This window comes from Hyperoodon ampullatus, assembly GCF_949752795.1.
Source record: "Hyperoodon ampullatus genome assembly, chromosome: 6".
In the NCBI taxonomy this organism is placed as follows: Eukaryota; Metazoa; Chordata; class Mammalia; order Artiodactyla; family Ziphiidae; genus Hyperoodon; species Hyperoodon ampullatus.
In genome coordinates, this window is record NC_136919.1 from 45,194,883 (window position 1) to 45,212,319 (window position 17,437).

A 17,437-nucleotide genomic window follows, 5' to 3' on the forward strand; every position below is an offset into this window, starting at 1 on the left:
TCACGTATTAATGCTTGGTCTTTAAAATATTTTGTGGGTGTTTGTCCAAGTATATCATTTTATGAAAAGTTTTTCAGTTAATTCTCTTGGGTTTTCTTGATATACTGAATATATTTTAAGGTAGAATATATGATTATGTACAAAATATACATGCTTTTAAATGTCACAATGATAAAAACATAAAGTTCTTAAACTTGAAAATCTCCAGTTAAAGATAATATGTAAGACAATCATTCATCAATTCAGGAGAGTCACACACAAAGCTCTTTATGGAACTCATCTGCCCTAAGGAGGTGTTTAAGTTGTGACCCACTGACGTTCTAAAAGAAAGAAAGTGATTGTACTTTGTTACTTCCTGTGGAACTGTGTGTTTATTAGATACAGGGTCCAGGAATGGATCTGAATGGAAAAAAAAACCAAGCCATATTGAAGAGACATGAAATCAAACTACTTGGGTATTTTTCACTCATTTACCATAGATGTATTTACTGCAGATACATAGCACTACACTTGCAGATCACCCGGCTCATGAAATTCTGTTGGGTTTACAAAACTGATATGCTGCCCCCCCTCTTTGCTACTTCACAAATGTCATCCCTCTTTCTAGTTATACTTCCATCCATGATCTCTATCATTTATGCAGCAGTTGGTAGACCGAGTAAACTTTTGAGTCCTACAAACTTTTATATGAGAAAAATTGAACAAAGTAAATAGAAAGGAAGACATAATAAATTTACTTCATTATAGCCTTGAAGCCTCATTTTAATTGAGGCCCAATTTGTTATTTATGTTTAAGCCCTATTACAGATGGAAATTCTCTCTCTCTCTCTCTCTCTCTCTCTCTCTCTCTCTGTCTTTCCTTTTGTCTTTCATCTGTGAATATCTGGGTAAAGATTGTGGTTATGGTCCCGTCCCTTTGATCAGCTTGCTATACATATAAACTTACTAAAATATAATAAAGAAAAAAGTGAATATGGGGTATTCTGGGGCTAATGATAAGTCACTGTTAGATTTTTACTACTGATTTTGTCTATGAGATAAAAGTAACACCCTTGGGTGAATGCAGAACAGACAAAAGGGTGATTCAGTTAGAACAATAGTTTTCCTGTGTTACCGATGGTGCTGGGCTTCCGTGAATGATAGACAGGTCAGCTCAATTCCCTAATTAGGAGATCATCTTCATTTCAGAAGGAGGCTGTGTCTCTAATTACACTGATATGCAACAGAGTCTCCAGAGAGAGCTTCAGAAGGATAGAAGGTTGCCAACAGGCAGAACTGAAGACACTTTTTTTTTCATTCTGGCTCGTTTCCAAAGGCCAAGATCACACTAATTAAAGCACAGAGGAAAGAATGACCCCTGATTTAAGAGCTTATTTTGCTGCATTTTCCCTTTTTTTCTTAATTTATTTATTTAATTTTGGCTGCGTTGGGTCTTCGATACTGCATGCAGGCTTTCTCTAGTTGCGGCGAGCAGGGGCTACTCTTTGTTGTGGTGCACGGGCTTCTCACTGCGGTGGCTTCTCTTGTTGCGGAGCACGGGTTCTAGGCACGCGGGCTTCAGTAGTTGTGGCGCATGGGCTTTGTTGCACGACGGCATGTGGGATCTTCCTGGACCAGGGCTCAAACCCGTGTCCCCTGCATTGGCAGGCGGATTCTTAACCACTGTGACACCAGGGAAGTCCCTTGCTGCATTTTCAATTTCCTTCTGACATTGAGATTATAGGCTGTGTGTTTCCTGGTAACTATGACAACATCCCCATTTTTGTTGTTGTTGTTGTTGGCTGTCCTGGTACTCTCTTAGAGGATTATCTGCTTCAGGCTTCCTCAGTATCTTCCATTTATATTTTACTCCCATGTCTTGAATAAAACATTCACTACAAACGTTCGATTCAAATGTGAATTCAAAACCAGTTACATTGCATTGTTTACTGCACCCAAGCCAGTACTTCAGTAGTTTAATTTATAGAGAGATGATCGAGTAGGTAAATATATGACAGGCACTTGGACATGCTGTTGTGTCATTGTTGTACCACAACTCTTGGAACAGTGGTACCTCTTGAGCAGAGCCTGGCTAATTTTAGCAGGATTTACTCAATGATGAGCGAAAAGAATGTTCTATTCTAAAAGTAATAGTGATGGGGACTTCTAATGGTGGTTGAATAATTTGAGAGAAACATGTTACGGCATTATAAAACCTGTCTCGACATTGCATTTCTTACATCAGCGAATTTATTTTCCTAGAAGAAAACGTGAAACACCAGTCTTGTGCTCATGAAAACACTCAGTAGAAATCTGTGTCTGTATCCCGTGGGGCAATCATGAAGCTTTTATTTTAACATCTAGGTTCAGCCCAGAAGTGAATAAGAACAGTCATACAAAAACAGAGTCATGTCTGTTCATTTACTAACAGACTATCGGGAATGAGAGGCAGATTACTTTTTGTGTGAAGCAACATGATTTCTAAGTAAAATGTTTAGGAAAAGACTCATTTCATTCTTGTGCAAGTAATATGAATCATTTGATTCATTGGAGAGGCAGGATTGGTTTAGAGTGTGGACTCTGGGGTCCAATTCCCTGGTCAAAACCCCAGCTCTTTTATTAGCCGTGTAACCTTGGATAAGGCACTTAAATCTCTCTGTGCTTTAGTTTCCTCATCAGTAACATGATAATGAAAATAATCGCAGCCACCTTAGGATTGTTATAGGGTTTAAGTGAGTTAACCTAGGAAAAGATTTAGGGTCCTGGCACAAAGACAGTAGTCCATGTTAAGCATTATTATTTGTTTATAATAATATTAAGTTTTTCTTTACTCCAAATAATAAGTACTATTCATTGGACATAAAAGTTCATGCTACTGCTTTAAGGAAAGGTGGTTATTTCTTCTTTTAAAAAGGATTTTTTAAAACATTTTTATTGGAGTATAATTGCTTTACAGTGGTGTGTTAGTTTCTGGTTTATAACAAAGTGAATCAGTCATACATATACATCTGTTCCCATATCTCCTCCCTCTTGCATCTTCCTCCCTCCCACCCTCCCTATCCCACCCTTCTAGCTGGTCACAAACCACCGTGCTGATCTCCCTGTGCTATGCGACTGCTTCCCACTAGCTATCTATTTTACACTTGGTAGCGTATATATGTCCGTATATACACTACACTCTCTCACTCTGTCCCAACTTACCCTTCCCCCTCCCCGTGTCCTCAAGTCCATTCTCTAGTAGGTCTGCGTATTTATTCCTGTCTTGCTCCTAGGTTCTTCATGACCTTAAAAAGGATTTTTTGAAAAGAAAGAAAAAATTTATTAGTATTACTCAGCTTGAGTAAACCCATTATGAAGAATTTTGAGTTTTCATTATTAGTACATGGAAAACTTATTTCTTCAGTAGCACCAGTTTAATCACTCACTGGAACCCAGTGAGATCCCAGAATTTCAGTATTTATGGATATTACCATGAAATTTAAGTAACTGTATGTTATTAATTTGAAATTAGAGAAAATTTGCATTTAAAGATGACAGAAATGAGAGTTTTGTGTATGTATAATGTGTCTTAACATTGAAAGGCATAGATGTCTTACTAGATACATGTGCTCTCACCATTATGGGAACTTGGAGAATTATTTTAGAGAAAGTCTGTGGAAGCTTCTTCTTGCCGCTGTTAACGTTAAGAAGCACCTTCCATGGTATGCTATGTGAAATGTTCAAAATCTCTAACCTGGGTCATCTTTGATAGTGTGCACAGACCACATATACTATCTGGGTCTGTCTTCTGGGGAGCAAAGATGATAATACTTAGGATTTAAATTTGAAACTTACTTTGGGGCTTCCCTGGTGGCACAGTGGTTGAGGGTCCACCTGCTGATGCAGGGGACACGGGTTCGTGCCCCAGTCCAGGAGGATCCCACATGCCGCAGAGCGGCTGGGCCCGTGAGCCATGGCCGCTGAGCCTGTGAGTCCAGAGCCTGTGTTCCACAACGGGAGAGGCCACAACAGTGAGAGGCCCGCGTACCACAAAAAAAAAACAACTTACTTTGCTTTTAATGTTGGCATGGCCACATCTCTATGGGACTATCTTATGTTTCTGTTTATGCTCTTCCGAGATTGATGACTACCCCGTTTATACAATGGTTCTGGGGAAGTGGAAACATGTTTGCTCCAGGCCTACTCCTTCACTTTGTTACTATTCTCCCCTCTCGCCTGTCTTCCTACAGTCCTCCAGTTTTTGTATTGAAACCTAGTAACTAGCCTAACAGAAGAGTTTGAAATGGACAGAAGAATTAATGCTTTTGGAAGGCATACATATAATATTGAACATGGATTTTGTTAAGTCAGAATTATTATTTTTAGGAAATCCAACCAGAAGACCAATTTAAAAATGTTTCTTAATAGAGATTTTTGATGTTTCTGTCAATAGACTTGTTTTCAAGAATCTGTTTCTTAGAAGTATAATTTGTTTATATTGGTGGAATCACTGAGAATGATTCTCTGGCATCAGTTTTTTTTAATCATCATTTCACAGGTGAAACTAATATGCGGCCAAACTGTGAACCATTTTTCCAGTCAGTGGTTTTCAGATTTTATGTGCATCAGGATCACCTGGAAGACTTGTTCACTTGGTGAGCACCACCCATGGAGTTGCTGATTCATAGATCAGGGGTGAAGTTCTAACAATTTCCCAGGTGATGCTAATGCTGCTTGTCTGGGAACCGTCCTTTGAGAACTAGTGATTTAGTTTTACAGAGAGCCCTTGTTCTGAAAGAGGCTCTTTGACTCCCAGGATCTAGGTAAACGTTTGCTTAAGGTTGTCAAAATTCCATGCCCGCCATTTTGGCAAATTCTGGGGTGGGACTTATGCTCTTGTGTTCCCTCCTGTCTTCTCTTGCCTCTTGGGTTCCTGCTCCCTCTCACACGGTCAATATTAACTCAGCCTTTGCTAGTTCATATGTGAGCAAAATAAACTCCAGTAAAAATGTTTCAGGGAACCCTAGGAAGGGCTTACAACACTTTCACAAGTCCTTCCACTGGTTCCCCAGTAGCCTGCACCTCGCCGGCTCCAGCCTCTCTCCATTCTTCTGCCTTCTCTCTCTCCTCTCCACTGTCTTCCTTATTCACCTGTCAGGAAGAAGAAAAATCCATCCTTATCTATGAAAAGTGGCAGAACTATCACATTAGTTATTCCACAGATTCTTTTCTCCTGCAAGGTTTCCATGGCCTCTCAAATAGCAGAAAATATATTAGTTCCTTTGTACTTCAGAATTCATAAAAAAGTTCAGAAAAAATATTTGGAAAAACTTAAATGAAATAGCTTTCAGTTATTTTGGCCTCTGTCCTTGGAACATCATTTACTAGAATTATACAAGCTAAGGAAATAAAAACATTTCAGAAATTACCAGAGTTGAAGTTACCATTTCAAGTGTTCCATATTTCAAGAATTATTTTATTAGTCCTAGTGAAATCTGAGCTCTTTGAATGAAATTTAAGATTTTTGTAATAATCTTTCATGAAATGGGGGAATCCATAGAACAAATGGGGAATACAAATACTTCTATATGGGGCCCTGGAACTTTTTAGGTTTCAAAACAAACAAAATATTGGAATAGTCTGTGGAAATTCCTTTTGCCAATTGTAAATATCTTATAAAAATTAACTAATAATTTGTTTATTACTGGAAGACATGAATTGAGAGCGTAAAAGACATAATGAAATCTACATTGTTTTTAAAAATCATCTCTAAAGGCATGGCATTCTCAACAGATGTGTTGGTGGGTAAGAATTCTATCTCACTGTATGGTACAAATGTGACCTCTTACTTTTTTTTTTAAAGCTAACTTTTCATTTTATTCACTCATCTTCTATAACATTAAAGACTTGAAAATTAAGGAATACATGTAATAACATTAGAAATCCTGATTCTGTATTTCCAATTGCTACATTAGTAAAAAAAAAAATGAGCGTCCTAGTTCATTGCTAAGCTGAGGCTCTTGGCTCTTGGTGAAAGAACCTTATATGAATATCTCATCCTTTGAATTCTAAATTATATAATGCTTTCCAGAAGAATAGGAACGGCTTTAGAATTTTATAGATCTCTTTCTGACTGACCTAGTTTGTCTCATTTTGTACTTCAGGGAATAGGAGCTTTAATCATTTTTTGGTCTTAAAAAAGGCATTTTACAGAATTGGGAACGACTTTCAAGCCACACAGAGATGCACATTTCTCCATTATTTTGGATAAGTATAAATGTATCTCTGATCTAACAATGCACACACTGCATTCCCTAGAGCTAAGAGTAATTTTTTTTAGCTTATACTGATTTTTTAATAACTATAGAATCAAATATTTGGCTGTTACGTTAAACTAGTCCCTGCACTCATCAGATCTCTGTTCTTTTTTTTTTTTTCCAATTCATCCACCCTCCCCTTCCCCCTTTGTGTTCACCAGTCTGTTCTCTCTGTCTGCATCTCTATTCCTGCCCTGGAACTAGGTTCATTTGTACCATTTTTCTAGATTCCACATGCGTTAATATACGATATGTGTTTTGCGTTAATATTGTGTATGATATTCTACATGTGTTAATGTACGATATTTGTTTTTCTGGCTTACTTCACTCTGTGTGACAGACTCTAGGTCCATCCACATCTCTACAAATGACCGAATTTCATTCCTTTTTATGGCTAAGTAATATTCCACTGTATATATGTACCATATCCTCTTTATCCATTCAACAGTCGATAGACACTTAGGTTGTTTCCAGGTCCTGGCTATTGTAAATAGTGCTGCAATGAACATTGTGGTACATGTCTCTTTTTGAATTATGGTTTTCTCAGGGTATATGCCCAGTAGTGGGATTGCTGGGTCATATGGTAGTTCTGTTTTTAGTTTTTTAAGGAACCTCCATACTGTTCTCTATAGGGGTTGTATCAGTTTACATTCCCACCAGCAGTGCGAGAGGGTTCCCTTTTCTCCACACCCTCTCCAGCATTTATTGTTCGTAGATTTTTGGTGATGCCATTCTGACCAGTGTGAGGTGATACCTCATTGTAGTTTTGATTTGCATTTCTCTAATAATTAGTGATGTTGGGCATATTTTCATGTGCCTCTTGGCCATGTGTATGTCTTCTTTGGAGAAATGTCTATTTAAGTCTTCTGCCCATTTTTTGATTGGGTTTTTTTTTTTAATACTGGGCTGCATGAGCTGTTTGTATATTCTGGAGATTAATCCTTTGTCTGTTGCTTCGTTTGCAAATAATTTCTCCCATTCTGAGGGTTGTCTTTTCATCTTATTTATGGTTTCCTTTGCTATGCAAAAGCTTTTAACTTTAATCAGGTCCCATTTGTTTATTTTTGTTTTTATTCTCATTACTCTAGGAGGGGGGTCAAAAAAGATCTTGCTGTGATTTATGTCAAAGAGTGTTTTTCCTCTAAGAGTTTTATAGTGTCCGGTCTTACATTTAGGCCTTTAATCCATTTTGAGTTTATTTTTGTGTATGGTGTTAGCTAGCGTTCTAATTTCATTCTTTTACATGTAGCTGTCCAGTTTTCCTAGCATCACTTATTGAAGAGACTATCTTTTCTCCATTGTATGTTCTTGCCTCCTTTGTCATAGATTAGGTGGCCATAGGTGTGTGGGTTTATCTCTGGGCTTTCTATCATGTACCATTGATCTATATTTCTGTTTTTGCGCCAATACCATACTATCTTGATTATTGTAGCTTTGTAGTATAGTCTGAAGTCAGGGAGCCTGATTCTTCCAACTCCATTTTTCTTTCTCAAGATTGCTTTGGCTATTCGAGGTCTTTTGTGTTTCCATACAAATTGTAAAATCTTGTTCTAATTCTGGGAAGAATGCCATTGGTAATTTGATAGGGATTGCATTGAATCTGTAGATTGCTTTGGGTAGTATTGTCATTTTCACAATATTGATTCTTCCAATCCAAGAACATGGTATATCTCTCTATCTGTTTATGTCATCTTTGATTTTTTTTCATCAGTGTTTTATAGTTTTCTGAGTACAGGTCTTTTGTCTCCTTAGGTAGGTTTATTCCTGAGTATTTTATTCTTTTTGTTGCGATGGTAAATGGGATTGTTCCCTTAATTTCTCTTTCTTATCATTTGTTATTAGTGTATAGGAATGCAGGAGATTTCTGTGCATTAATTTTTTATCCTACAACTTTACCAGATTCATTGATCAGCCTAGTAGTTTTCTGGTGGCATCTTTAGGATTTTCTATGTATAGTATCATGACATGTGTAAACACTGACAGTTTTACTTCTTCTTTTCCAATTTGTATTCCATTTATATCTTTTTCTTCTCTGATCGCCAAGGCTAAGACTTCTAAAACTATGTTGAATAATCATGGCAAGAGTGGATATCCTTGTCTTGTTCCTGATCTTAGAGAAGTGTTTTCAGCTTTCACCACTGAGAATGATGTTTGCTGTGGGTTTGTCATATATGGCCTTTATTATGTTGAGGTAGATTCCCTCTATGCCCATTTTCTGGAGAGTTTTTATCATAAATGAGTGTTGACTTTTGTCAAAAGTTTTTTCTGCATCTATTGAGACGATCATATGGTTTTTATTCTTTAATTTGTTAATATTCTTTAGTTTGTATCACCTTGATTGATCTGTATATATTGAAAATCCTTGCATCCCTGGGATAAATGCCACTTGATCATGGTGTATGATCCTTTTAATGTGTTGTTGGATTCTGTTTGCTAGTATTTTGTTGAGGATTTTTGCATCTATGTTCATCAGTGATATTGGTCTGTAATTTTCTTTTTTGTAATACCTTTGTCTGGTTTTGGTATCAGCATGATAGTGGCCTCGTAAAACAAGTTTGGGAGTATTCCTCCCTCAGCAATTTTTTGGAAGAGTTTGAGAAGGATAAATGTTAGCTCTTCTCTAAATGTTTGATAGAATTTGCCTGTGAAGCCATCTGGTCCTGGACTTTTGTTTGTTGGAAGATTTATAATTACAATTTCAAATTCATTACTTGTGATTGGTCTCTTTATATTTTCTAATTCTTCCTGGGTCAGTCTTGGAAAGTTGTACCTTTCCAAGAATTTGTCCATTTCTCCCAGGTTGTCTATTTTATTGGCATAGAGTTGTTTGTAGTAGTCTTTTATGATCCTTTGTATTTCTGCGGTGTCAGCTGTAATTTCTCCTTTTTCATTTCTAATTTTATTGGTTTGAGTCCTCTCCCTTTTTTTCTTAATGAGTCTGGCTAAAGGTTATCAATTTTGTTTATCTTCTCACAGAACCAACTTTTAGTTTTATTGATCTTTGCTATTGTTTTCTTCATTTATTTCTGCTCTGATCTTTATGATTCCTTTCCTTCTACTAACTTCGAGGGGTTTTGTTGTTCTTCTTCTTCTTTCTCTAGTTGCTTTAGGTGTAAGGTTAGATTGTTTATTTGAGATTTTTCTTGTTTCTTGAGGTGCGATTGAATTGCTATAAACTTCCCTCTTAGAACTGTTTTTGCTGCGTCCCACAGGTTTTGGGTTGTTGTGTTTTCACTGTCATTTGTTTCTATGTATTTTTAATTTCCTCTTTGATTTCTTCAGTGATCTCTTGGTTATTCAGCAATGCACTGTTTAGCCTCCATGTGTTTGTGTTTTTTACAGGTTTTTTTTCCTGTAATTGATTTCTAATCTCATAGCGTTGTGTTGGAAAAGATGCTTGATATGATTTCAATTTTCCTAAATTTTCCGAGACTTGATTTATGACCCAAGATGTGACCTATCCTGGAGAATGTTCTGTGTGCACTTGAGAAGAAAGTGTATTCTGCCACTTTTGGGTGGAATGTCCTATAAATATCGATTAAATCTATCTGGTCTATTGTGTCATTTAAAGCTTGTGTTTCGTTATTTATTTTCTGTCTGGATGATCTGACCACTGGTTTAAGGAGGGTGTTTTAGTCATATCACTCAATCTGAGATTTAGTTTTCTTGTCTCTGAAATTTGGAAACCTACCTCATGAAGGATGTTTAAAGGATTAAATATGATTGCATGGTGGCAAAATAGGAAAAGGATCCTGGGCAGAGGGAACAGCATAGAGGAAGTATGGAGTCTTAACATGAGTGCTTAAAGTTTGGGAGACAGTATAGCTGGAGGCAGGGCACATGTGCAGCAGGTATGGGGATAGAAATGGGCTCCTATGGAGATACTTAAAAGGGAGGCCTAATCTCTTTTTGGAAAGTCAAGGAAATGATACCTAAGCTAAGGTCTAAAGCAGAGAGGGAGGATATCTGGTCAATATGGTAGACTGAGCTGAAGTGACAAATATCCCATCCCACTTCAAATATACAGTGATGTAGAAAAAAAATACAACAAGAAGGGTGTGATATGAAGCCAAACTCAAAGCAAGGAAGCTATGGTAGATTAAAGATGGTGACAAATTCTTTACTACTACCCATCTTGTTGAGAGGTGGTGACTGTTTACTCTCCCCTTGAGCTGGGTTGCCTTGGTGACTAGCTTGACCAGTGGAAGATGGCTGAACTAACAGTCTGGGACTTATGAGGCTAGGTTGTAAGAAGTCTTGTAAGTCTTGTAAGAAGCTTTGGCCCAAAACTCTTTGAAGAGTTCTTGGAGTCCTGAGGCACCATGTAAGAAGCCCAACTATCTTGAGGGAAAGACCATGCGAAGAAGCCCTGAGACTATATGGAAAGTGACAGTTGGATTAAAATTTGAAAATTCATCAATATAATTTACCACATTAACAGAATAAGGGAGGAGGGAAAAGCCATGATCATCTAAATAAATGCTGGAAGCATCTAACAAAATACAAAATCCACCCATGATAAATATTCTCAGCAATGTAGGAATAGAAGAGAACTTCCTAAACCAAATAAAAGGCTTCTACAAAAAAACCTATAGTTAGCATCACAATTAATGGTGAAAGACTGAATGATTTCCCTCTGTGATTAGGAACAAAGCAGGCAATCTGTTCTTATCACTGTAATTCTATATTGTACTAGAAGTCTAAACCAGTGCAATAAAGCAGGAAAAAGAAATAAAAGACATACAGATTAGAGATGAAGAAGTAAAACTATCCTTTTTTTCCCCACAGATGACATGACTGTGTATGAGAAAATCCTAAGAATTACACCAAACAGTCACTAGACCTAACAAGTGAGTTTAGCAAGGTCTCAGGATATAAGTTCATCATAATACCAAAACCAATTGAATTTTTATATGTTGGCAACAAATAAACAAGAGATATATCATGTTCACTGATAGGTAGACTTAATATTAAGATAACAATTCTGCCAAAATTGATCTATAAGATTCAACACAATCATAGTGCCAGGATATATTTTTGTATAAATTGAAAAACTGATCCTAAAATTTATATGGAAATACCTAGGACCAGGAATATCCAAAACAATTTTGAAAAAGAGTATCAAAGTTGGAGTATAACAAAGTTATACTACAGTACTTGATTTTGAGACTTATTAAAGCAATGTAATCAAGACCATATGGTGTTGGTAAAAGGATAGATGTACAAATCAACAGGACAGAATAGAGAGTCCAGAAATAGACCCACACATATATGGTCATTTGATTTCTGATAAAGGCCATTCAATGGGAGAGGACAGTTTTTTTTTAAGTAGTGCTAGAAGAACTGGCTATCCATATAGAACAAAATAAACTTCAACTTTTAACTCACCCAATACACAAAATTCACTCAAAATGGATTATAGATGCAACAGTAAATGATAAATCTATATTTCTAAAACACATAAAGAATATCTTTGCAGCTCTGGGTAGATGAAGATTTTTTAGGTGGTCACAAAAGTATAAACCATAAAATAAAACACTGACAAGTTGGATTTCATCAAAACGAAAACCATCTGCTCTTCAAAAGACACCATTAAGAAATTGAAGAGGCAAAGGAGAGAATGGGAGAAAAATTTCAAAGTACATATACATGACAGAGGACTTGTTTGCAGAATAGATGAAGAATGCCTACAACTTAATTAGATGGCAACCCAATAAATAATGGGCACATGACTTGAATAGAGATTTCCTTAAAGAAGATACAAGAATGGCTGATAAGCATATGAAAAGTTGTACAACGTCATTAGTCATCAGAGAAATGCAAATTAAAACCACAATGGGATATGAGCACATATCCATTAGAATTGCTAAAATTAAAAAGACGTACTACCAAGGGTTGGCAAGAATATGGAGCAACTAAGTAACTAGAACTCTCTTACACTGCTGATAGGAATGTAAAACCAATCACCTTGAAAAGCACTTAGTTGCTTGTAGAGCTAAACATATACCTACCATGTGATCCAACCATCTCACTACCAGGAATTTACCCAAGAGAAATGGACACCTGTTCCTTCACACAGACTTGTACAAGAATAGTTATAGCAGCGTTATTCACAATAGTCAAAGTCTGGACATACCCCAAAAGCCAATCAACAAAGTGATGGATAAACACACTGTGGTATATGTATATATAATGTACTCCTATTCATTACTGGAAAGGAATGAATTACTGAGATATACAACAATATAAATTAATCTAAAAATTATTATGCTGAGCAAAAGAAGCCATGCATGTTAGAGTACAGGCTATACGATTCTATTTACATGAAACTCTAGAAAAGACACAATTAATCACAGTAAATCTAACCCCTCAGGTCCTAGCCATAGGGCTGTCTCACAATACGGCAGCTACTACTTCTTCAAGACCAGCAGGAGAATTGTCACTCCAGGCTGCTCAGTGTCTTACATAACATAATGTAATCACAGGAATGATTCTCCCATCCAATTCACAAGGCTTGGTCACTTTGAAAAGGTGGGGATTATTCAGAGCATGTACACAAAGAAGTGGGAATATGGGGGCTACTGAAGAATTCTGCTTACCACAGTTGGCCTTGTTCTACTGTCCAAAAGTTGAGATGGATATATTTGCACTGGACTCAATTTCTCTCTCTCTATTTCCTGCATATATAATATGAAATGCAAACTTTTGTCTCAGCTGAGAGGCGCAAGATGTATCAGATACATGGTTTACCAATGTGGGGAAATGACATATGAGCTTTGCTTGGTCATCACATAATGGGATCAGAAGTTTGAAATTCAACACTTCTCACTCAGTTCTAGTACTGGAGGCCGACTCTGCTCTGGTCTGTAAAATGGTGTTTGATACTGTTTGGAGCATTATAGAGATACTTAATTTTTTACAGTGAAAGATTTACCAAAGTCTGACTGCCAGCACATACATACATATAACAATGCTATCTATTGATTACAGAAATGATAGGCAATCAAAGAGTAAGTTCAACTGGGTCCATAATTCTTTATTTTCTAAAAAAAATAAAATCTGATGTGAATATGATAAAATGTTCCTATTTGTACTTTCTGTCTTTGTGGATGTTATTCTTTTTCCGTATTTACATAAAGAATAAGTAAATCACTATGATATAAATTTGCTGACATATTCTTCTTTGTAAAATATTCAAAATTTTCCTATAACTTCCTTAGGAATAGTAAGCCTTGAGTAGATACTCATGAGAAAACTCTTGCAGGGCTGTGTTTGTTTGAGAGAGTTTGAGAGAGTTCCTGAACCTACTAATTGGTTCCTCAGTGGTATCCCATTACTTGGATATCTAGTTCCATCTTAACAGGCTTATCAGATCTTTCTGGGTCAGAGTAACTTCAGTGTTAAGTAAGGCTCTGAAGAAGGCTCTTGTACCTGTAGGGGCTCCTATAGGGTAGATTACAATAGGCTTCTGTTAAAAGCCTCTCCCATTTACTGGGTGAAGAAGAGGTTAAGGGGTGGTGCTCATTCCCAGCTATAGAAAGTTGGATCAATTTATGATGTAGTGGCAAAGGATAATTTCTCATGACTCATCATCCTAGTCATTGTCTATCACAAGATTTCCCAAAGTATGTTATCAAGAGCACAAACTCTGTGGAAAGCCCACAGAAACTGAAACAAAAACAAAAAACCCAAAACTAAAAGCTTCCATGGTCAAATACATTTAGGAAATATTAGATTAAACAAGTATAAACAGCTTTCTTTATCTCATCCAAGAAGGGATACAGTAGGATTCTTTTCCAAATGTACTTGTGTTTTAGAAATGTATTTGATCACAGTAGTATCTTTTCACTCTTTTGAGAAACATGCTCTAACAAGATTATCTCTGATTTTTAAAATCCTTGAGCAGCCACAAAGCAAGCTGATCTTTCTAAAAAGTCATGCTGATAACTACAAGCAAGCTCTCCTTACCTACCAATTCACTGGCTCTCAAAGGCTGCTCTGTTATCTCCAATTCCTCACTAGCTCTTTCTGGATGCTAAAACAGAAAAGAAATGCCTCCTATTTCTTTCTTTTCCTCTCTTTCCTCTTAATTCTTCAAAAAATTAGAGACAGATTATATAACCTTGGCCTTCCCCTGAGTATATTGCTGGAAATATTCAAAAGCACTCCTTAGTACCTTGTGAGGTACTCTAAACACTTAAAAATACCAAGGGCAACTCAATAGGACTCCTTTAGGAATCTTTTTATAAGCTCAAGATGTGAATGATTCCTCAATAGAACAGACTAGAAAGACCAGAAATAAGCTCCAATACATACAGGAATTTAGTATATGCTAAAGGTGGTATTTAAATCCATGGAGAAGAGATTCTTGAATAAACGGTGTTGAGACAACTCGGTAGAAAGCCAGAAAAAAATAAAGTTGAATCTACAACTCACACCTGAACCAAAATAAATTCCAGATGAATCAGAGTTCTAACATAAAAAATAAAACTGTGAAAAAGACTAAAAAAGAAAAGAAAAAAACATTCTTGTGGCCTGAGCTGACATAATACATGCTCAGCACTGTCCTTGTAAGTGACAGGCCGCAATGAAATTGAAACTTTGATAGGAAAAGCAGGATCCAGCTCTTCACCTGAGGCTGGGAAATGGTTTGATTAGGCAGAAGAGAAAAAAGCTAAAAGATGTTTGTCTGTCGTCATGACAATGAGAAGCTATTAAGTTAATCATGTAATCAAGTGTGGCATATCTGGGGGACAGTAGGAGCCCTGATGGAGATAAAAGGGAGAGATGTTTGGATATATAAGATGGGACCAGACTGTAGAGGAATTTGGATGCCCAGATGAAGAGTTTACCCTTGAGTCTCTGGGGATTGATGAGCTAGGGTGCAGGATTTCTCAATCTCAGGACTATTGACATTTTTGACCAGATACTTTTTTTTTTTTTTTTTTTGCGGTACGCGGGCCTCTCACTGTTGTGGCCTCCCCCGTTGCGGAGCACAGGCTCCGGACGCGCAGGCTCAGCGGCCATGGCTCACGGGCCCAGCCGCTCCACGACATGTGGGATCCTCCCGTACCGGGGCACGAACCCGCGTCCCCTGCATCAGCAGGCGGACTCTCAACCACTGCGCCACCAGGGAAGCCCGACCAGATAATTTTTTGTTATAGGTGGCTGGGCCTGTGCATCATAGGATGTTTAGTAGCATCCCTGGCACCTACGTACTAGATACTACTAGCATCTCCCCCTTTTTGAATTGTGACAACCAAAAATGTCTCCAGATATTGCCAAATGTTTCCTGGGGAACAAAATTACCACTGATTCAGAACGACTGAGTTCCAGAATGACAGAATAATTGATGTTTAAGAAGGACTGTCCAGCTGTGGTTGTAGAATGAACAGGAAATCAAGGACAGGAGCCCAAGAGAATGTATTAGAGGCTAGGTATGGTATATTGTTATAGTAAGGGCCCCCGATAAAGTACATCTCCCTGTATCCATGACCTTGTATAATCCCCTCCTCCATTGACTTAGGGCTTGGCCATGTGACTTGCTTTGATCAATGGAATATCAACAAACATGACACAAGCTGAGGCTAGAAAAGCATTTGTGCACTGGGGCTTACGCTCATGAGACACTGCCACCATATGACAAAGCCGGTGCTAGCCTCCTAAAGACATATCCAGCTATCAGCCAGCACCAAATTCAGACATGAGTTAGACACAATACCATGCAGCCACAATAAAGCTATCATGACTACATGATCCTAGGCAGGCCAGCAGAAAAACCACCTACTGGAGCCCTGCCCAAGTTGATGGCAATGAAATTATGAACAAATAAAATGGTTGATGTTTTAAATCACTAGGTGTTTGTTGTGTTGTTATGTAGTGATAGATAACTGTTACAGTAGGTCTGGAGCAGATTCACATCAGTGGAAATGAGATGTGTACACAAGACATTTGGAATAATCCATGTTTCTTGACGACTCTTCAATGAAGGGGCTTACAGAAAGGACAAAGCAGGTGAAAGAATATAAGAATTTACAATTGAGTGCAAAGGTCAGAGTGAGTTAATGAAGGAAGTTGCATGAGCAGTCTTCAAAAAAAAGCACTTCTGCCTAAGCAGTTAAAAATATTATTAACTCATCTATTTTGAAAAATACAGCTATTTATTAACTGCTAACAGAATAATGATAATATTTCAGCGATTCGGTTTAATAAGTAGATTTGTAAAGCTTTAAAGGCATTACCAAGCTAGCCATTTCTTTTTTTTAATAAATTTATTTATTTTTGGCTGCATTGGGTCTTCGTTGCGGTGCGCAGGCTTCTCATTGTGGTAGCTTCTCTTGTTGCGAAGCACGGGCTCTACACACGCGGGCTTCAGTAGCTGTGGCTCACAGGCTCTAGAGCGCAGGCTCAGTAGTTGTGGCCCACGGGCTTTGTTGCTCCGTGGCATGTGGGATCTTCCAGGACCAGGGCTTGAACCCATGTCCCCAGCATTGGCAGGCGGATTCTTAACCACTGCGCCACCAGGGAAGCCCCATTTCTTCTTTATATGGAAAAAATCAACCTTTAGAATAAACAGGAAAGCACATAAACTCAAAAATTGGTAACAGGGCTTCCCTGGTGGTGCAGTGGTTGAGAGTTCACCTGCCGATGCAGGGGACACGGGTTTGTGCCCCAGTCCGGGAGGATCCCACATGCCGCGGAGCGGCTGGGCCCGTGAGCCATGGCCGCTGAGGCTGCGTGTCCGGAGCCTGTGTTCCACAACGAGAGAGGCCACAACAGTGAGAGGCCCGCGTACCGTGTAAAAAAAAAAAAAAAAAAAAAAAAAAAAAAAAAAAAAAATCGGTAACAATTTACATTGCACTGATAATAAAATTCATTTCAATGTATTAGGTATCTACTTGTATAGTACTGTATTCACTTAGCGATTAGATTGCTAAGTCCAGGGCTTCTAATGGAACACCTCTCATAATTTACCAGTTAAATTTACAGATGGCAATTATCAGTGGTATTTACAGCTTGACAGATGCTGTGAGTGTTGATTTTATTTATTGTACTATACAAGAAGAAACAGTTCCTCAGATGTTTAGCACTTAGTTTTCTGTTTAAGAACACAAGCTTGAGGAACTGTGCCAGTCAAATCCTCTATTTTTATTATATCGAAA